This window comes from Marmota flaviventris, chromosome 14, assembly GCF_047511675.1.
Source record: "Marmota flaviventris isolate mMarFla1 chromosome 14, mMarFla1.hap1, whole genome shotgun sequence".
NCBI classification, from domain to species: Eukaryota; Metazoa; Chordata; class Mammalia; order Rodentia; family Sciuridae; genus Marmota; species Marmota flaviventris.
This window is the reverse complement of record NC_092511.1, coordinates 22910297-22924343: the sequence shown is the minus strand read 5'-3', so window position 1 is coordinate 22924343 and position 14047 is coordinate 22910297.

Sequence of the window (14047 nt, the reverse complement as noted above, 5' to 3'; positions counted from 1 at the left end):
TTGGAGATCACTTTCCTTATTGTCAAAATGAAAATGGAAATCTGGTTCTTGGTGTCCTTTCCCTTGGTCTTTGCCCAATGCCCTGTCAGTGGTTAAGTTTCTGCTGAGTAACTGAATAAGTCATGACCACCCAGAGTGGGGGATAAGCTTCCTCCCAGATTCCTCATAATCAGTGATCCCCTTTGCCTATCCTGTCGGCCCATGCCATCTACATCTCTCTTTTCTGTATCATCACCAGTTTTCAATATCTCTCATTGTTCTCTTGTACCAAAAGGTCTAGGATCTGATCTCACTTATGTTGGAATCACCTTGACCCCTCTCCTTGCAATAGCCTGCAGGGTGTTTTGCTAGGTTAAATTGAGCTGAATTAAACCTTACTGTTTTTCTGGCTGGGTTTCACCCCACCCTTTTATTTTGTCTATTTCCTTGTTCTTTATTTTAAATGAAACAACTCTCAAAATTAATAAGTTTGCCATTCTAGATTTTCTGGCATTGTTTTAAGTGGTTATTGGTATTTGAATGAACAGGAAAATGTAGTACTGAGATGTCAAACATTTGTAGGCAGCAGGATTCTTTCTGCAAACGTAGACTCCATGAGCCCCCAGATTAGAGGCAGATTGCTGTGCTTTAATGAGGTGGTGGGGACCTGGCCTTCCCACCACTAGTGTTGCCTTCAGTGCCCCTCTCAGCTTTCATAGCCCTGTTTTTGACCATAGTCCACTTCGGTGAGAGAGAAAATTCCATGGCACACAAGTTGTCTCTTTAAGTGATGGATGGTTGGGGATAAAAAAGAAGTGGAGAAAAACAAAGGCAATTGATGGCAGTCAATTTGCTGCTATAAATAAATACACAGTGCATATTATTTTTATTGGAAAAGAAGGAAACAAGCACATATAAGAGTTTATAAATGTTACAACAATGCCCTGTGATCTTAAAATAACTCAGTGATTTTATTATACTTTCTTGGATAGAAGGCTCAAGTTGTTCAAATGACACAAGTTCACAGGCAGCACATAAGAAATTCAGTGTCCTTATAAAAGCAAATTAGCACAGGGATAGAGATGATTAATATCAAACTTTAATTAGTGGAAAATTATAGGCTCAAAATACAGTCGATGCTACTATAGATCACTGCACACTACAGGGCTAACCAAATAATTGATAATGCTCTAAATTGATAATAATGAAGCTACATGAAGAGCAATTTATAGTTTAAAAAAGCAAAAGTAGCAGCTCTGGAAAACCTCACTAGCTCACAATAGTTGTGAACGTGTTCTAGAATGAATCATGAGTTACTTGCATTGTGAATGTAGCTTGAGTGGAACTAAAGACCTGGTGATGAGGAAGCTGACTTCCTCAAAATTGCTGGGGTTCCAATGTGCCTCAGGCATCACACACAGCAGGAGCTGGGAAATGTAGCCCTAGCCTTACTTTTTAGTGGATGTTGAATTGGACTCCTCTACAAACTCCACTAACGAGCTATTTTTAGTTTATGGATGCCACAATTTAAAACCCGGCTAACTTCAGGTTTAAGTTGTTATTCAGTAGCCGGAAGTCCAGCATCAGGATGAAAATCGAGTGTTCCCTGTGAGAGAGGGAGCTCTCTCTTGTCTTCTCTAGGCTTTGAAAATCGCTGCTGTGAAGATGGCAGAGAGACAGACTGGAAAAATGCTTTGCTTCCCTCAAAGGAGCCTCCTTCATTATGTCCTGCTGCTGGAGAAGCAGCTGAACTCACCAGATGGGCTCCCTCGGTGGGCCAGGAGGCATTCTTTCTCTGCAAACTGCCTTGATGTGGTGTGACTTGCTGGGAAGTCACTGTCGGCGGTGCTGGAGGTTCATTAGTGGAGTCCCCGAAGGCCCTGGGAGGCAGGTCAATGGGACAGCACCTGAGTGAGGCTTCCTTAATGGTCTGGGCTGCTTTACTCTTTTGCTGAAAGACTAATTTAAAAGCAGCTCAGTCCTTCTGCCACTTCACGGCCCCCTGGACACCGCCGCAGGAAGCTGCCTGAGGATCTCTTCAGGGTTCACAGGTCCCTTTCCTAAGAGGCTCTCATTGGGTTCCTGAGCAGCGGACTGTTTGTAAATAGGACGGATCACCTGCAGCCATAACTTGGGGGTCTGGCAGGTGAGGTCTCCTCAGCATCATCAGGTATAGGGGAGAGGAGGAAGGAGAAACAGGCGAGAGATAAGTACCGGCAACCAGCCCCCTCCCACAAAAATGGGAACCAGCTGGCCAGCGATCAGTGTAACCAGGAACCAGATGCCATCTTGGTTCCTGTTGCCTTCCTATAAGGCAGTTCAGGAGCAGCCTGGGCTTCCGAGACAGGTTCCACCAATGAGATGGAGCTATGGAACCAGCCTTGGGCACGTGCTGTTTATGTCTGGAAAGATCTTGTCATAGGTGCTCACCGCCCATTCCTATAAAGGCTGATTTCTTCCAAGAGTGTTCGAAAGTCACCTCCTTACTTCCAATCTTAACAGGCACACTTTACCTCCTTCATTCAGAGTATCCACTAGAATCTACCCAGGGATGGTTTGGGTGTGTCTCTACCATCCCAGAAATGTATAGACAGCCTGGGAGATTCTGAGCCAATGTAGTATAGAAATGCCTTTTGTCCCCCTAGGGTGGCCCCAGCACACTTGATAGTTCTAGGGACAATCCAGTGATTTAACTCAAATCTTGAAGAGCTAAGGACAAAGGGCTAAACTCCTAGGTCCTTTAGCAGTTCCTGCAGCATCCACTGGAACCATCAGGCTGTGCTCCTCAAATGTCCCCCTGCATGGTGCCAGCAGATCTTGGGGGCCTGGGAGTCTAAGTTCCAAGCAAGCATCCTGGCTAATCTTTGTTTGTTGGGAAACTGCTGTGAAGTGTGGTCTTACATTCTGCATAGCTGGTGTGGGTCAGGATAGAGAAAGTGTCTGAAATGATTTTGAGTCAAGGCTCAGTTATGCTTTATGAGTAAGAGTCAAGCAAAAACTCAGGGGTCTCGGGGGGTGGGGCGAGGAGAGTTCAATGTAGCAATGGTAGATGAACCAGGTTTGGGTTTGAAGATTTTTGCAAGCATTTTTTTTTTCTTTCTTAAATGTTCCTTGAAAACTAGTCAGGTCCCACAGTAACTTCTCACTTTGCAACCCTCAGCTGAAATTGGTATATATCTTGGTAGTCTCCTTTAGAGGAAAATGTTTTAAAATGTCTAATCTTGGTGTTCAGGCCAGAATGCATGCACCATGATTCTAGGCAAGCTCATTCTTCCAGTTTGAAATGTGCACATGTTGTGTGGCAGATGCAGGAGAGGGGCATGGTGATTGAGTGGGAGAGCTGGACTGCTGATGGGAACACAGAGATTGGAAGGGTGAGATTTATCATTCAATAAAAAGATTTAATTCTCAAGGCAAATTTCAAAATCAGGCTTAATGATGAGATAATTAGAATCATTCCCATATAGTCGGGATCAACATAAGATTTTGCACTACCCTCACTAGGATTTGACTGTATTTTGGAGGCGTTATACAGTGAAATTTGATAAGGAAAGGAGGTATGAACAAACTGAAAAAGAAGAAAAATCATCACTGTTTGCAGGTGATATAGTTGTATACTTGGGAAATATAGAGTCAGCTGAAAAACTAAGTAATAAGTTTATTCAAAAAAGGACTGGATACAAAATTAATATCAGGAAATCAATAGCATCCCAATATGTAATATCATTTAGCAGTTAGAAAATACATCTGCAAGGGAAAAAATTTATTTGTAATAGCAAAAGAAACAACATGAATAAACTTTACAAGAAATATGCCAGACTTATATGAATAAATTATTAAATGTTACTTATCAGCATTGTAAAAAAATTGCCTCCTGTGTTAGAAAGACTCAATATTATAAAGAAGGCAGACTTTTCCATGCTAATTTGTACATTTTAAGTGATCTCAGTAAGTGATTTGTTTTGGACTATCTGTGTCAGTTCTAAAATTCATAAGGCAAAATTAGCAGGAATAAATCCGTAATCTCTGAAAAGAATAAACAGTTGGGAGCAGGGCACAACTTTCTACCTATTGCATATGGTGTGTGACTAGGGAGGGGTCAAAGGTGGGTCTATATAACTGAATGTGGGAATCAGAAAGAGACCCAAATGTTAATAAAAGTTTATTTTATGATAAAGGTAGCATTTCTTATCAGTGGGGAAATATGTTTATGAAGTAAATAGTGGGGCAATGAGTCCCATGTAGGAATAAAATTCAAAAGTAAAGTTTCATTATAATATAATTTTTAAAAAAGTTTTTGTTCTTTTTAGTTATATATCACACTAGAATGTGTTTTGATATATCATACATACATGGAGTATAACTTCCATTATAATCTAATTCTTTACCAAAAAATCCAAAGATATTAGAAAGACTAAAAATAAAAACCTATGAAAATACTAGAAAATGTTATGTGTGCGTGTGTGTGTATGTATGTGGGTAGTTTAGATATAACCACAGAATCCATAGAAGACATAACATTTTTTTATTCCCTTTGAGACAGGATCTCATTATGTTGCCCAGGCAGATCTCAAACTGGAAGCTCAAATGATCCTCCTGTCTCAGCCTCCTAAGTAGTGGAGACTAAAGGCCCTCTGAAACTACTATTAATTTGATAATTATGAAAGTTGTTTTGTGTGGTAATATAAAATAATCAAAAGACAAGAGACAGAAAGGTGTCAACTTCCTTAATATATGAAGATATCCTAATCATCAATGAGAATAAACCAACACATCGGAAAATAAGTACATAAGGAGAAACTTTCCAGAAAAGAAGATGCCAAAAATTTTTCAAAATAAGAAAATGCAATTGTTCTACTCTTAATAAGAGAAACAGAACTCAAGAGTACAATGGAATATTTTTAACAGATTTTAATGGTAAAAGATTTGATAACACACTATGATGGTGAAGATATGAGGAAACTGCTGTTCTCAACTATCATGAACATAAAAATAAATGTATTCTCTATGCCAGGCAGTTTGGCTATACCTAATTTAAATGTGCCAGAAATTCTACCACCAGGAGTTGACCATACAGACATTGCCTTTGTACAAAATGAAAAGCACACAAGTTTATTCTGTGCAATGGATATTGTTATATGATAGTAATAATGACCACACAGGTTTGTTTTTTAAAGAAAACCTAAATTCCATCAATAGGAGCTGGTTGAACTCGTAAAACAACCATAAAATGAAATGAAATATAGTCATGTAAAAACACCAAAAGGTTGTTTTAAAAATACATTGTTATATAAATACAATGTATATAATACATTGTTATATTTTTAAAAAGGTAAGTATTATGCACAGTAGGCAACTGATTGTGTAACTGTGTGTGTGAGTGAGAGAAAGAAAGAGAGAAAGAGAAACCAACAAATCTTAAACATTTTGGTCTCAGGAAGGTTTCACACACTTAAAAATTATCAAGGACCTCAAAGAGATTGTCTTAGAAAGTTCTAGAAAACTTAGGAGTACACAAGCACACAGTTCATTAGCTGACAAAATGATGATGTTGCAGATGTCACATAGCCTCTGGAAAATTTCAGTGTACACTAAACAATAAAAGTGAAGCAGGTGAATAATGCTTTGGTATAAGCTTAAAAATACGTTTGACCTCCCCAAAAGGGTCTTAAGGAGAACCCCAGGAGTCTATGGACCCCATTTTGAGGAGAGCTGACATAGACGTCTGTGATTATATACGCTTAGAAGAAATTTGCATGAATATTCCAGAATGAGTTACAATTCTTGCTTCTGGAGAAATAAATTTGGAGGCTCAGGGAACTGTGGAGAGAAAAAGCTATACTTTTTGTAACTTTTCAATTCTCTGCATGCGTTAGTGTCTACATGTTTTAAAAAGAAATTTGGGGAATCTAAAGAAATTAATTGAAATACAAAGAGATTCATGACTTATAGAATTAATCCAATTCACAGACCAAGATTGATGTACATGAATACTAGCTATAGCACTCTTTATGACAGCAAAGATGTAGAAACAACCCACATGTCCAAAAATAGAGACTGGTTAAACAAATTATGGTACATCTATATATTGTAATTCTATGCAGTTATTGAAAATCATAAATCCCTAGAATGCTCTGTGATCTGGAAAAATGTTCACAATATAAAGTTAAGTTTTAAAAAATAGCACCGGACATAACTCTACATGAATGGAATTATACAAATTTAAAACAATAATGGAAGGATGTATACCAAAATTTTAAATCATTAGTTTTAGATAGTGATAATGCAAGTTATTTAAACTTCCTTTTAAATATATTTTGGAATTTTCCAAATATCCTACAATTAATGTATATTGCTTTTATAACCACAAAGTGAATTCTACAAAGGAAAAAAGTGAAAAGATGTCTTCCCAGGGCTCTCCCTTCCCAGCAGCTTCTGCTGCAGGTGCTAACGGGGACAGTGAAATGTTTCTCGGGTATCCAGCCTCTGGCTGTATCTGTAGCAAGGAATCCTAATTTGGTGGGTGTTTGGGTACATATGGTGCCCACTGTAGTGGATTGGCCTTCAATAACTGGCTTAGTTTGGGAAACTGTTAAGAGGGAAGACAGAGGAACCTGGTGAATTGGAAGAGGTGATATAATCTATTACTACAAAACAAACTAATCTAAAACATAGTAACCTAAAATAACAATAAACATTTGTTATTGCTCAGGTTATATGAGTCAAAAATTTGACCTGGCTAGGTAGATCTGGCTTAGGATCTCTTACAAGGTTACAATCAAAATATACTGGCTGAGGCTACAGGTATCTGAAGGCTTGGCCAGGGCTGGAGGATCTGCTTCCCCAGTAGCTTATCACATGCCTGGAAAATTTGGCTTACTGTTGGACTGACTTTTTGCTTTGTTCCTTGCCACATGGATGCCTTCTTGAATATCCTTACAACATGGTAGCTGGCTTCCTCCAGAGCATATGATCATAAGTCCAAAGACAGCCATAATGTCTTTTATGACCAAATTCAGAAGTCACTCACTCTACATATCCTTTTGGTGACACTGGCTAGCCCTAGTAATGTGGGAAGGCAATGCACAAGGGTGCAGATATAAAGTGGTGGGGCTATTTTGGCGGCTGGTTAACACTGGTGGACATTGGCCTCCAGAGCTTTATTAGTATCCCAGAACTATACATCTCGGACTGGTAAGCAGGTTTGGGGGTCTGTTTTGTAAGGTGAGGGACTAGTTATCAGGCTAATACGAGGTTGATAAACCACCAGGAACAATCAGGCAGGGAAGGGTTTTGGACTTGGAAGGGGGAAGGAGGTACAGAATACCCTTTTGTACCTGAAACTAGATAGTTCTCCCTGTTTATGAGAATATTCTCTCTTGGATTAAGGCCTAAGTATTGCCCATTGATATTATATACCCTTTTATCCTGCCTGCCTTGAATCAACAATGATTGATATACAAAGCTTGAAATATCTACAAAATATGAACCTTGTAGCATCTAAGCTATTTCTAAACTGCCTCTGATGTGCCTCTTTTGCTTTTAACAGACTTCATGTCCAGATTGGTGACTTTGGAAAGATGGTCTTTGTGGACCTGGATTTCCCCAGTGCTGTGCAAATCCATCTCAGTTCACAATAAGGAAGGGGCAATAGCAGAAGACACTGGGGCTTTGTCACATTGGGATGAGTAAGGCCACAAATCTGATGGTAATTATCAGTTCTTAGGATAGGGGGCATTTTGATATCCTATTATGAAAATGATTCAAAGGTCAGCTCCACACAGTCTCTGCTTCCTAATTCAAATTTCAACAGAAAACCCATTTGGCTCAAACTAGCGGAGTTAGCTTCTCTGGAGTCTCTTGTTTGTCTCAGCTATGACCATGGCCTAGGGTACCTAGAGACTTAGTGATGCTCCCTTGACACCTTGGCTGCAGGCACAATCAGAAGTAGGAGAAAGGAAAGCAAAGATAGGTGTCTCTAGTTCATATCCCTGGAAGAGAGGAACAGGATCTCACATACACACAGCTGGACTGGCAAAAAATGGCTTCAAGGAATACACTTCAGAGGAAGTGTATGGCTTTGGGGAGGGTCCTGTAAATGAAGCTAAAATATTGCCTTTTAAGAAATTGGTGTGGCTTGATCACAGTTAAGACAATAGGATTTGTTTAATGCATTGGAAGCAATAGCTTTCAGATTGAAGGGGGGTTATTGAGAGTGAGTTGATGCTGAGCTGCTGGAACTCAATTCTTCCTAAGTAGAACTAAGATTGGTGTCTACACTTGGGCTGGCCTCAGTCAAAGGCACTCAGTCATCCCAGGGTCGGATAAGAAAAGAAAGCAGGGACTGAGACTCAGGTAGGATGGCAGAGAGGTGGAATGACAGATGAGATAAGACTGGTCAGTGGGAGCTTTTCTTTGATCATTAAGAGAACTGAAGCAAGTCAATTGGATTTAATCTATTGCTCAGAGATTAACTTGCTTACAGTCAATCTGATCCATCACATAGACATAACTAAGCTCTAAGGCACCAAAAGTCTTCTCCACAATGCCACTAAAAGTCACAGGCCAAGGCACTCACCTGTCTTGGCTGAAAATCAGAGAGAACTAAATGAAATGGACACTGCAGCCTTGATTTGGAGCCCTTAAAAAGACTCTCCAAGAAGGTTATATTGATAATCAAATTACCCCCCAAATCCTTTCTTTCATCTTCCTTAGCCAAAAAAGATATTTAAAAAGGCAAGGACACATAAGAATGGAAGCAGGTGATGAGACCAACACTTGTTAGTTACAGTAATAGCGCCTGCCCTTCTTCCCTAATGTACAGGGGTTCAGCAAACACAGGGATTGCTGTGCGTACACAGTGGTGATCATGGTTTGCTTTTATCTCTCTTGTTGTTTCCTCTCTCTTTTGTAGATATGAGGTTGTTTATAGTTTCCAGGAGAGAGCTGTCACTCTTTGGTGTTTGGGAAAGGATGTTTTTATGCATCTCTGCCACCTCTTATGTCATGCCTTAGGAGAGATGAGAGCACTGGGCTCTCTTATTGCTTCCACAATGAGGTATATGCAGACTAGAAGCATGTACCTCACAACAATGTCTTGTCTCTGCACATCATGCGAGGAGAATCTGTGCTTTCTCATGGTGGCTGGGCTCCCCATCTTGACCATAAAATGCCCCCCTGACCCTGGGAGTTCAGTAAGGTCATTTTTTCTCTGGGTAACTCTAGCCTTCTGGACCCTTCCTACTCTAACTCGTCCAATGTGACACCTTTGGGTCTTACTCTTTTTGGGGAATCAAGAAGGCCATTTGCTAGATATTTCTGTGTATCTTGTAAGCCCTTGCATGACAGGGGAGGAACTTGTGAATATGAGTGGAAGTGATATGCACCCTTTCTAGGCTAGAGTATTTACTTCTTGATACAAGAATCCCCAACTTTATAAGAATTCCACTCCACCAGCCTGGATGTCTAAGAGACTACAATGATCAGAGCCTTTTGCTCCCCAGAAATGGACATGAGCTATGACATGAGTATATTTCATTGTTTTTAAGTTACTGATATTTGGGTTTTTTTGGGGGGGGGTTGAGGGAAGTCAAATTCTATTATCATTTATTATATAAAAATATTAAAAGCTATTTGAAAGAAAAGATAAGAAAAAAAAAGAAGAAATTCCCTCACAATCCTACCATTCCAATAGCCCTATTTTTCAAAGTTTTTCTCCAATTTTTTTGTTTGCTTATAATTTTCACCCAGGTATAGTATAAGTATAGATTCAATTTTTATATTCTGAGTTTTTAAATTTTATCAAAGCCCTTAACAGTAGAAACCTAGACTGCATTATTCACTACAATGTCTTATCTCTGCACATCATGCGAAGCCAGGCACATAGTAGAGGCTTAATAAATAATTATTAAATTGACATTTAATGACTTTTCTCTTAGCATGATGGATATTAGAAGATATCTTATATATGACTGGCCAACAATTGCAGGTCATAGATTCAGAGCTTGTGTTTGTTCATAAGCAGAGACATCTTTTAAAGAAATCTTTGTTTTGTTTTCCCTCTGCCCAAGAAGTTCACTTCCGGGTTCCCTGGAAGCTCACACTCCTTTTGGCAACTGTCAGTTCAGAACTGACAGGTGCCTGAGGTCTTTGATTCACCTGAGGACTCTCACACAGGACTTTAGAATTGTCTCTTAAAGACTATATCTGATTCTTTCTTCTAATGTGATATAGGAGCCCAGATAAATCAAGTATTTTTCCAAGGTCACACAGCTTCTGAGAAGCCAGAAAATGATTATAATAATCCCATATCCTGAATACAAATTCTTGGTTCATTTAGATATGTCTTCTGAGTTCTGATTCTTGCTCTTGGCACAGGGTTAGTTACTGTAGTTATGGGTTTCCAAATGTCTTAGTGACAAGTTTCCTCTAATCTCAACTCTACTGATTTTTCTCTTGCTTTTCCCCTGCCTCTCCTGCTCCTCTTTCTCCTCCTCTGCCACTCTTATTCCCCCTCCTTCTCCCCCAAACCCTCATGCTTTCATGCCTGGGTACCTTAGACTTATTGATTTATTGTTCAGGATCATTTCTAGGTCAATCCATTTATCCCAAAGTGATCAGAAAGTCAAGGTCAGCCTGGTCACCGACAGGTCCATATAACACAGCTTCCTTCAGCCAGAACACATCGCTATCCAGTCCTCACATTTGAAATCTGACCATCAGTACTTTCTTCCTTTAGCTTAGCAAGTGCCTATCATGTGTCATGCTTTCAGTTAGAAATTTCACATGTGTAATCATATTTAATTGTCACAAAAAGATTCATCAGAAAGAGGTAATAATCTACTTTTAAGCCTGAGAGATAAGGCCCAAGAGGTTAAAATCTTTGTCCAAGACCATAACCACTTTTCCAAAAACTATTTAAAAATTACAATTAGCCATAATAATATATTTTGTTTAATGGATTATGTAAAATACCATCACTTAAACAATAATGAGAGATTTTACATATTTTCCCTTACATATTTTCAATTAAACAATAATGAAAGATTTACATCTTACTAATGAGAGATTTTACATATATCCCCATCATTAATATTTGAAATGTGGTGTGTATTTTATACTTATAGCACATGTCAATTTAGAGTAGAAAACTTATTTCAAGTGTTCAGTAGCCATGTTATACCTGGATATTGGTTCAAGATGCTACCATATTGGATGATGAGGGTCTAAAGCATATATTAGAGCATGAAACTCTTCCATTAAACTAGACATTATCTTTTTATAGCAATCAAAATAAAAGTCAGTCTTTTTACCATGGCCTTTGTAACCCTAAATGAACTGAGCCCTGGCTGCCCCTCCAGCTTTATGTCCCCATTTAGTATATTTCAGCTCTATTGACTTCTTACTGTCCCGTGGACATGCAAACCTATTGACATCTTGAGGATTTTGCATTGATATTCCTTTGCTTAGTACATTCTTCCTTAAGATCTTTGCAAGATTACTTCCTTCCCACCAATTACAACTTAGTTCAATTTAGCTTTCTCAAGGAGATCTCCTCTGACTATTTAGCTCCCCTGTTCCTTGCCTCAAGTCATTGCCTGCTACATAGGCCAACTTATTCTTTATTTGATTATCTTAAATTACCTTATGGTTTTGCATGTTTATCGTTCTTCTCCCAGCATTCGAATTTGAGCTTCAAGAGGTGGAGGACTCCATTTATCTTGTATATATATTAGGTGCTCAAGAAAAATTTGTTTACCAAATGAATGTCTGACTTAATTAGTGCTGTAGGTCCCAGTCAGATTTTACCGTTGTGAATTGTGTTTTGTCTTAAGTCATATAACCTAAATTTAAAATGCCATTTTATTGTGACCTCCCTTATAGAAAATTCAAAGCTCCCCCCCTAATTATTCATTTGTTTATAGAAATTGGAAACTTCCCACAGAGGATCTTGGTGGTCTCAGTGCCCTCCTGGTGTTTTTGTGTCTTGACACTTGGTCTATTCACTTTCCTCCTCTCCCACTTAACCACCTAAGTCATCTTCATGGTGACCCCAAATGGCTCAGCTCACTTGATTGTCTCCTCAGGGCTTCTAGTGTCTATATATGCCCTCTCAACCACTCCTATCCACTCATCTCCCCTCTGGTTTGAACTTTGGCTTTCTCCTCTGTTCCTCAGTCTGTTCCACCCCATCTCTCTCTCTTAGGAGGTCACCCAGGGTTTATGATGCTGGACTTCTTACTCAGTATTCAGGTTTAACTCAGGTAACAAATCTAATTTCCTGTATAATCTTGCTGTTGAGAAGTTACTCCTCTTGAACTTCCATTTGGGATCTGTAAAATGGAGATACTATTCCTTCCCATTATAGTATTTCTGTGAATATTAAATGAGATAATGCGTGCTAATTATTTTGAAATATACCAGCCCATAAGAAGTGCATAAGACATTCTAACTATTACAGCCCATACTTTTTATCTTTCCTTCTTCCATTTGCTGTTTAAAAAAAAATTTGTAAATGGACAGATAGCCTTTATTGTATTTGTGATTTTTATGTGGTTCTAAGGATTGAACCCAGTTCCTCACACATGCTAAGCAAGTGCTCTGCTGCTGAGCTATAGTCCCAGCTCTCCCATTTGCTCTTAACTCCATTTTCTTAAACCTTTTCTTTTAGTGGTGATAACATAGGATAAAGATGTCAAAATTATAGCTGTAGGCATGACAAAAAGGCCTAATTTGTCCCAGTGGGACGTGTAATTTTGGGGGGAAAGAATCACTGGTTTAAATTCAATCCCTGTTATTTACTTGCTGTTTGACCTTGGGCAAATTATTTTGCCTCTCTGAGTCTTAGCCTCTTTGTTTCCATAAACAATGAAAATAATAATATGTATCTCCCCCCAAAAGCTCTTCATGTGATCTCTCTCTCTCTCTCTCTCTCTCACACACACACACACACACACACACACAACATCTAGATGCATAAGTATAATGCCTGACCATAGGCTATCGATACCCATTCCTGTCTTTTAAAATTATATAACAAGAAGAGAACAATATTTTTGAAACTTAGTGTAATTTAATCTACAGGGAAAGGTACTTGTCCTTCCTTGGGAGAATTTATAAAAACATGAGAGTTAATTGAGACCCCTGTGGCCACCGGGTGCAAAAGCAAGGCACAGAGAGGGACGTCTCAGGGAGAATGTTACACCTTGGCAGTTCATCTTAGTTTCAAGTCTCTACAGCCCCCTAGTGGCCATTGGTTTTAGCATTTGAATCAGTCTGACAACTGACGGGAGTCTATTTACCTTTGTGCAAGAATTATGCAGAGACACAAGGAATGGAGTAGAGAGTGAAAGAACTGGCATTTTACTGTTTTCCATATTTCAAGTAGAAAATTATTTTTCACCACTGTGCACACCATCAAAATCTGATGAAAATCCAAACATATGCACCCACTCTATTAACCTCCATGCTCTTACCTTTTCCTGTCTTTCTTTCTTTCTTTCTTTCTTTCTTTTTTTAAATTCCCTCCCTTCCTCCCCCAATATAGGGGCATCCTTTCTTCTCCTTGGGTTAGATAAATCTTTGCCCTTAAACTTGTAAAGTCAGCCTATCCAGCCTGAGTTCCAGGGAGAAGCCAGATGCCTGCCAGATCAAGTGAGTTGCATATACAGTCAGAAGCAAGTCATTCCAGGAAGTGACATTTCTTGGCCCATTAGGTCTTCCTTTAGCCAAAGGTGATGCCACTGTGCTGGAATGAGCTGCATCCCTGGGAGAGCAGGGGCTCCACTTGGTTACCACCTTCTGTGGCTCAGTGAGAGAGATTCCACCAGACACAGTGCTCTGATTCAAGGAAGCTCTTCTGCTACCTGTCAGACTGTGAGCTGAGTGGGGAATATTGCCTTATCCTTAGCTCCAACAGTTAGCACCAGCTCTGACAACCAACCTTTGAAAAGAAGGAACTCTGAGGGATTTGTGTGAACTAAAGATTATATATATTTTTTTGTCTGTGGTTCTAGTCAACTGCTTGTTATAAACACAGACATTATCTGAATTCTGTATTGGCAGTTTT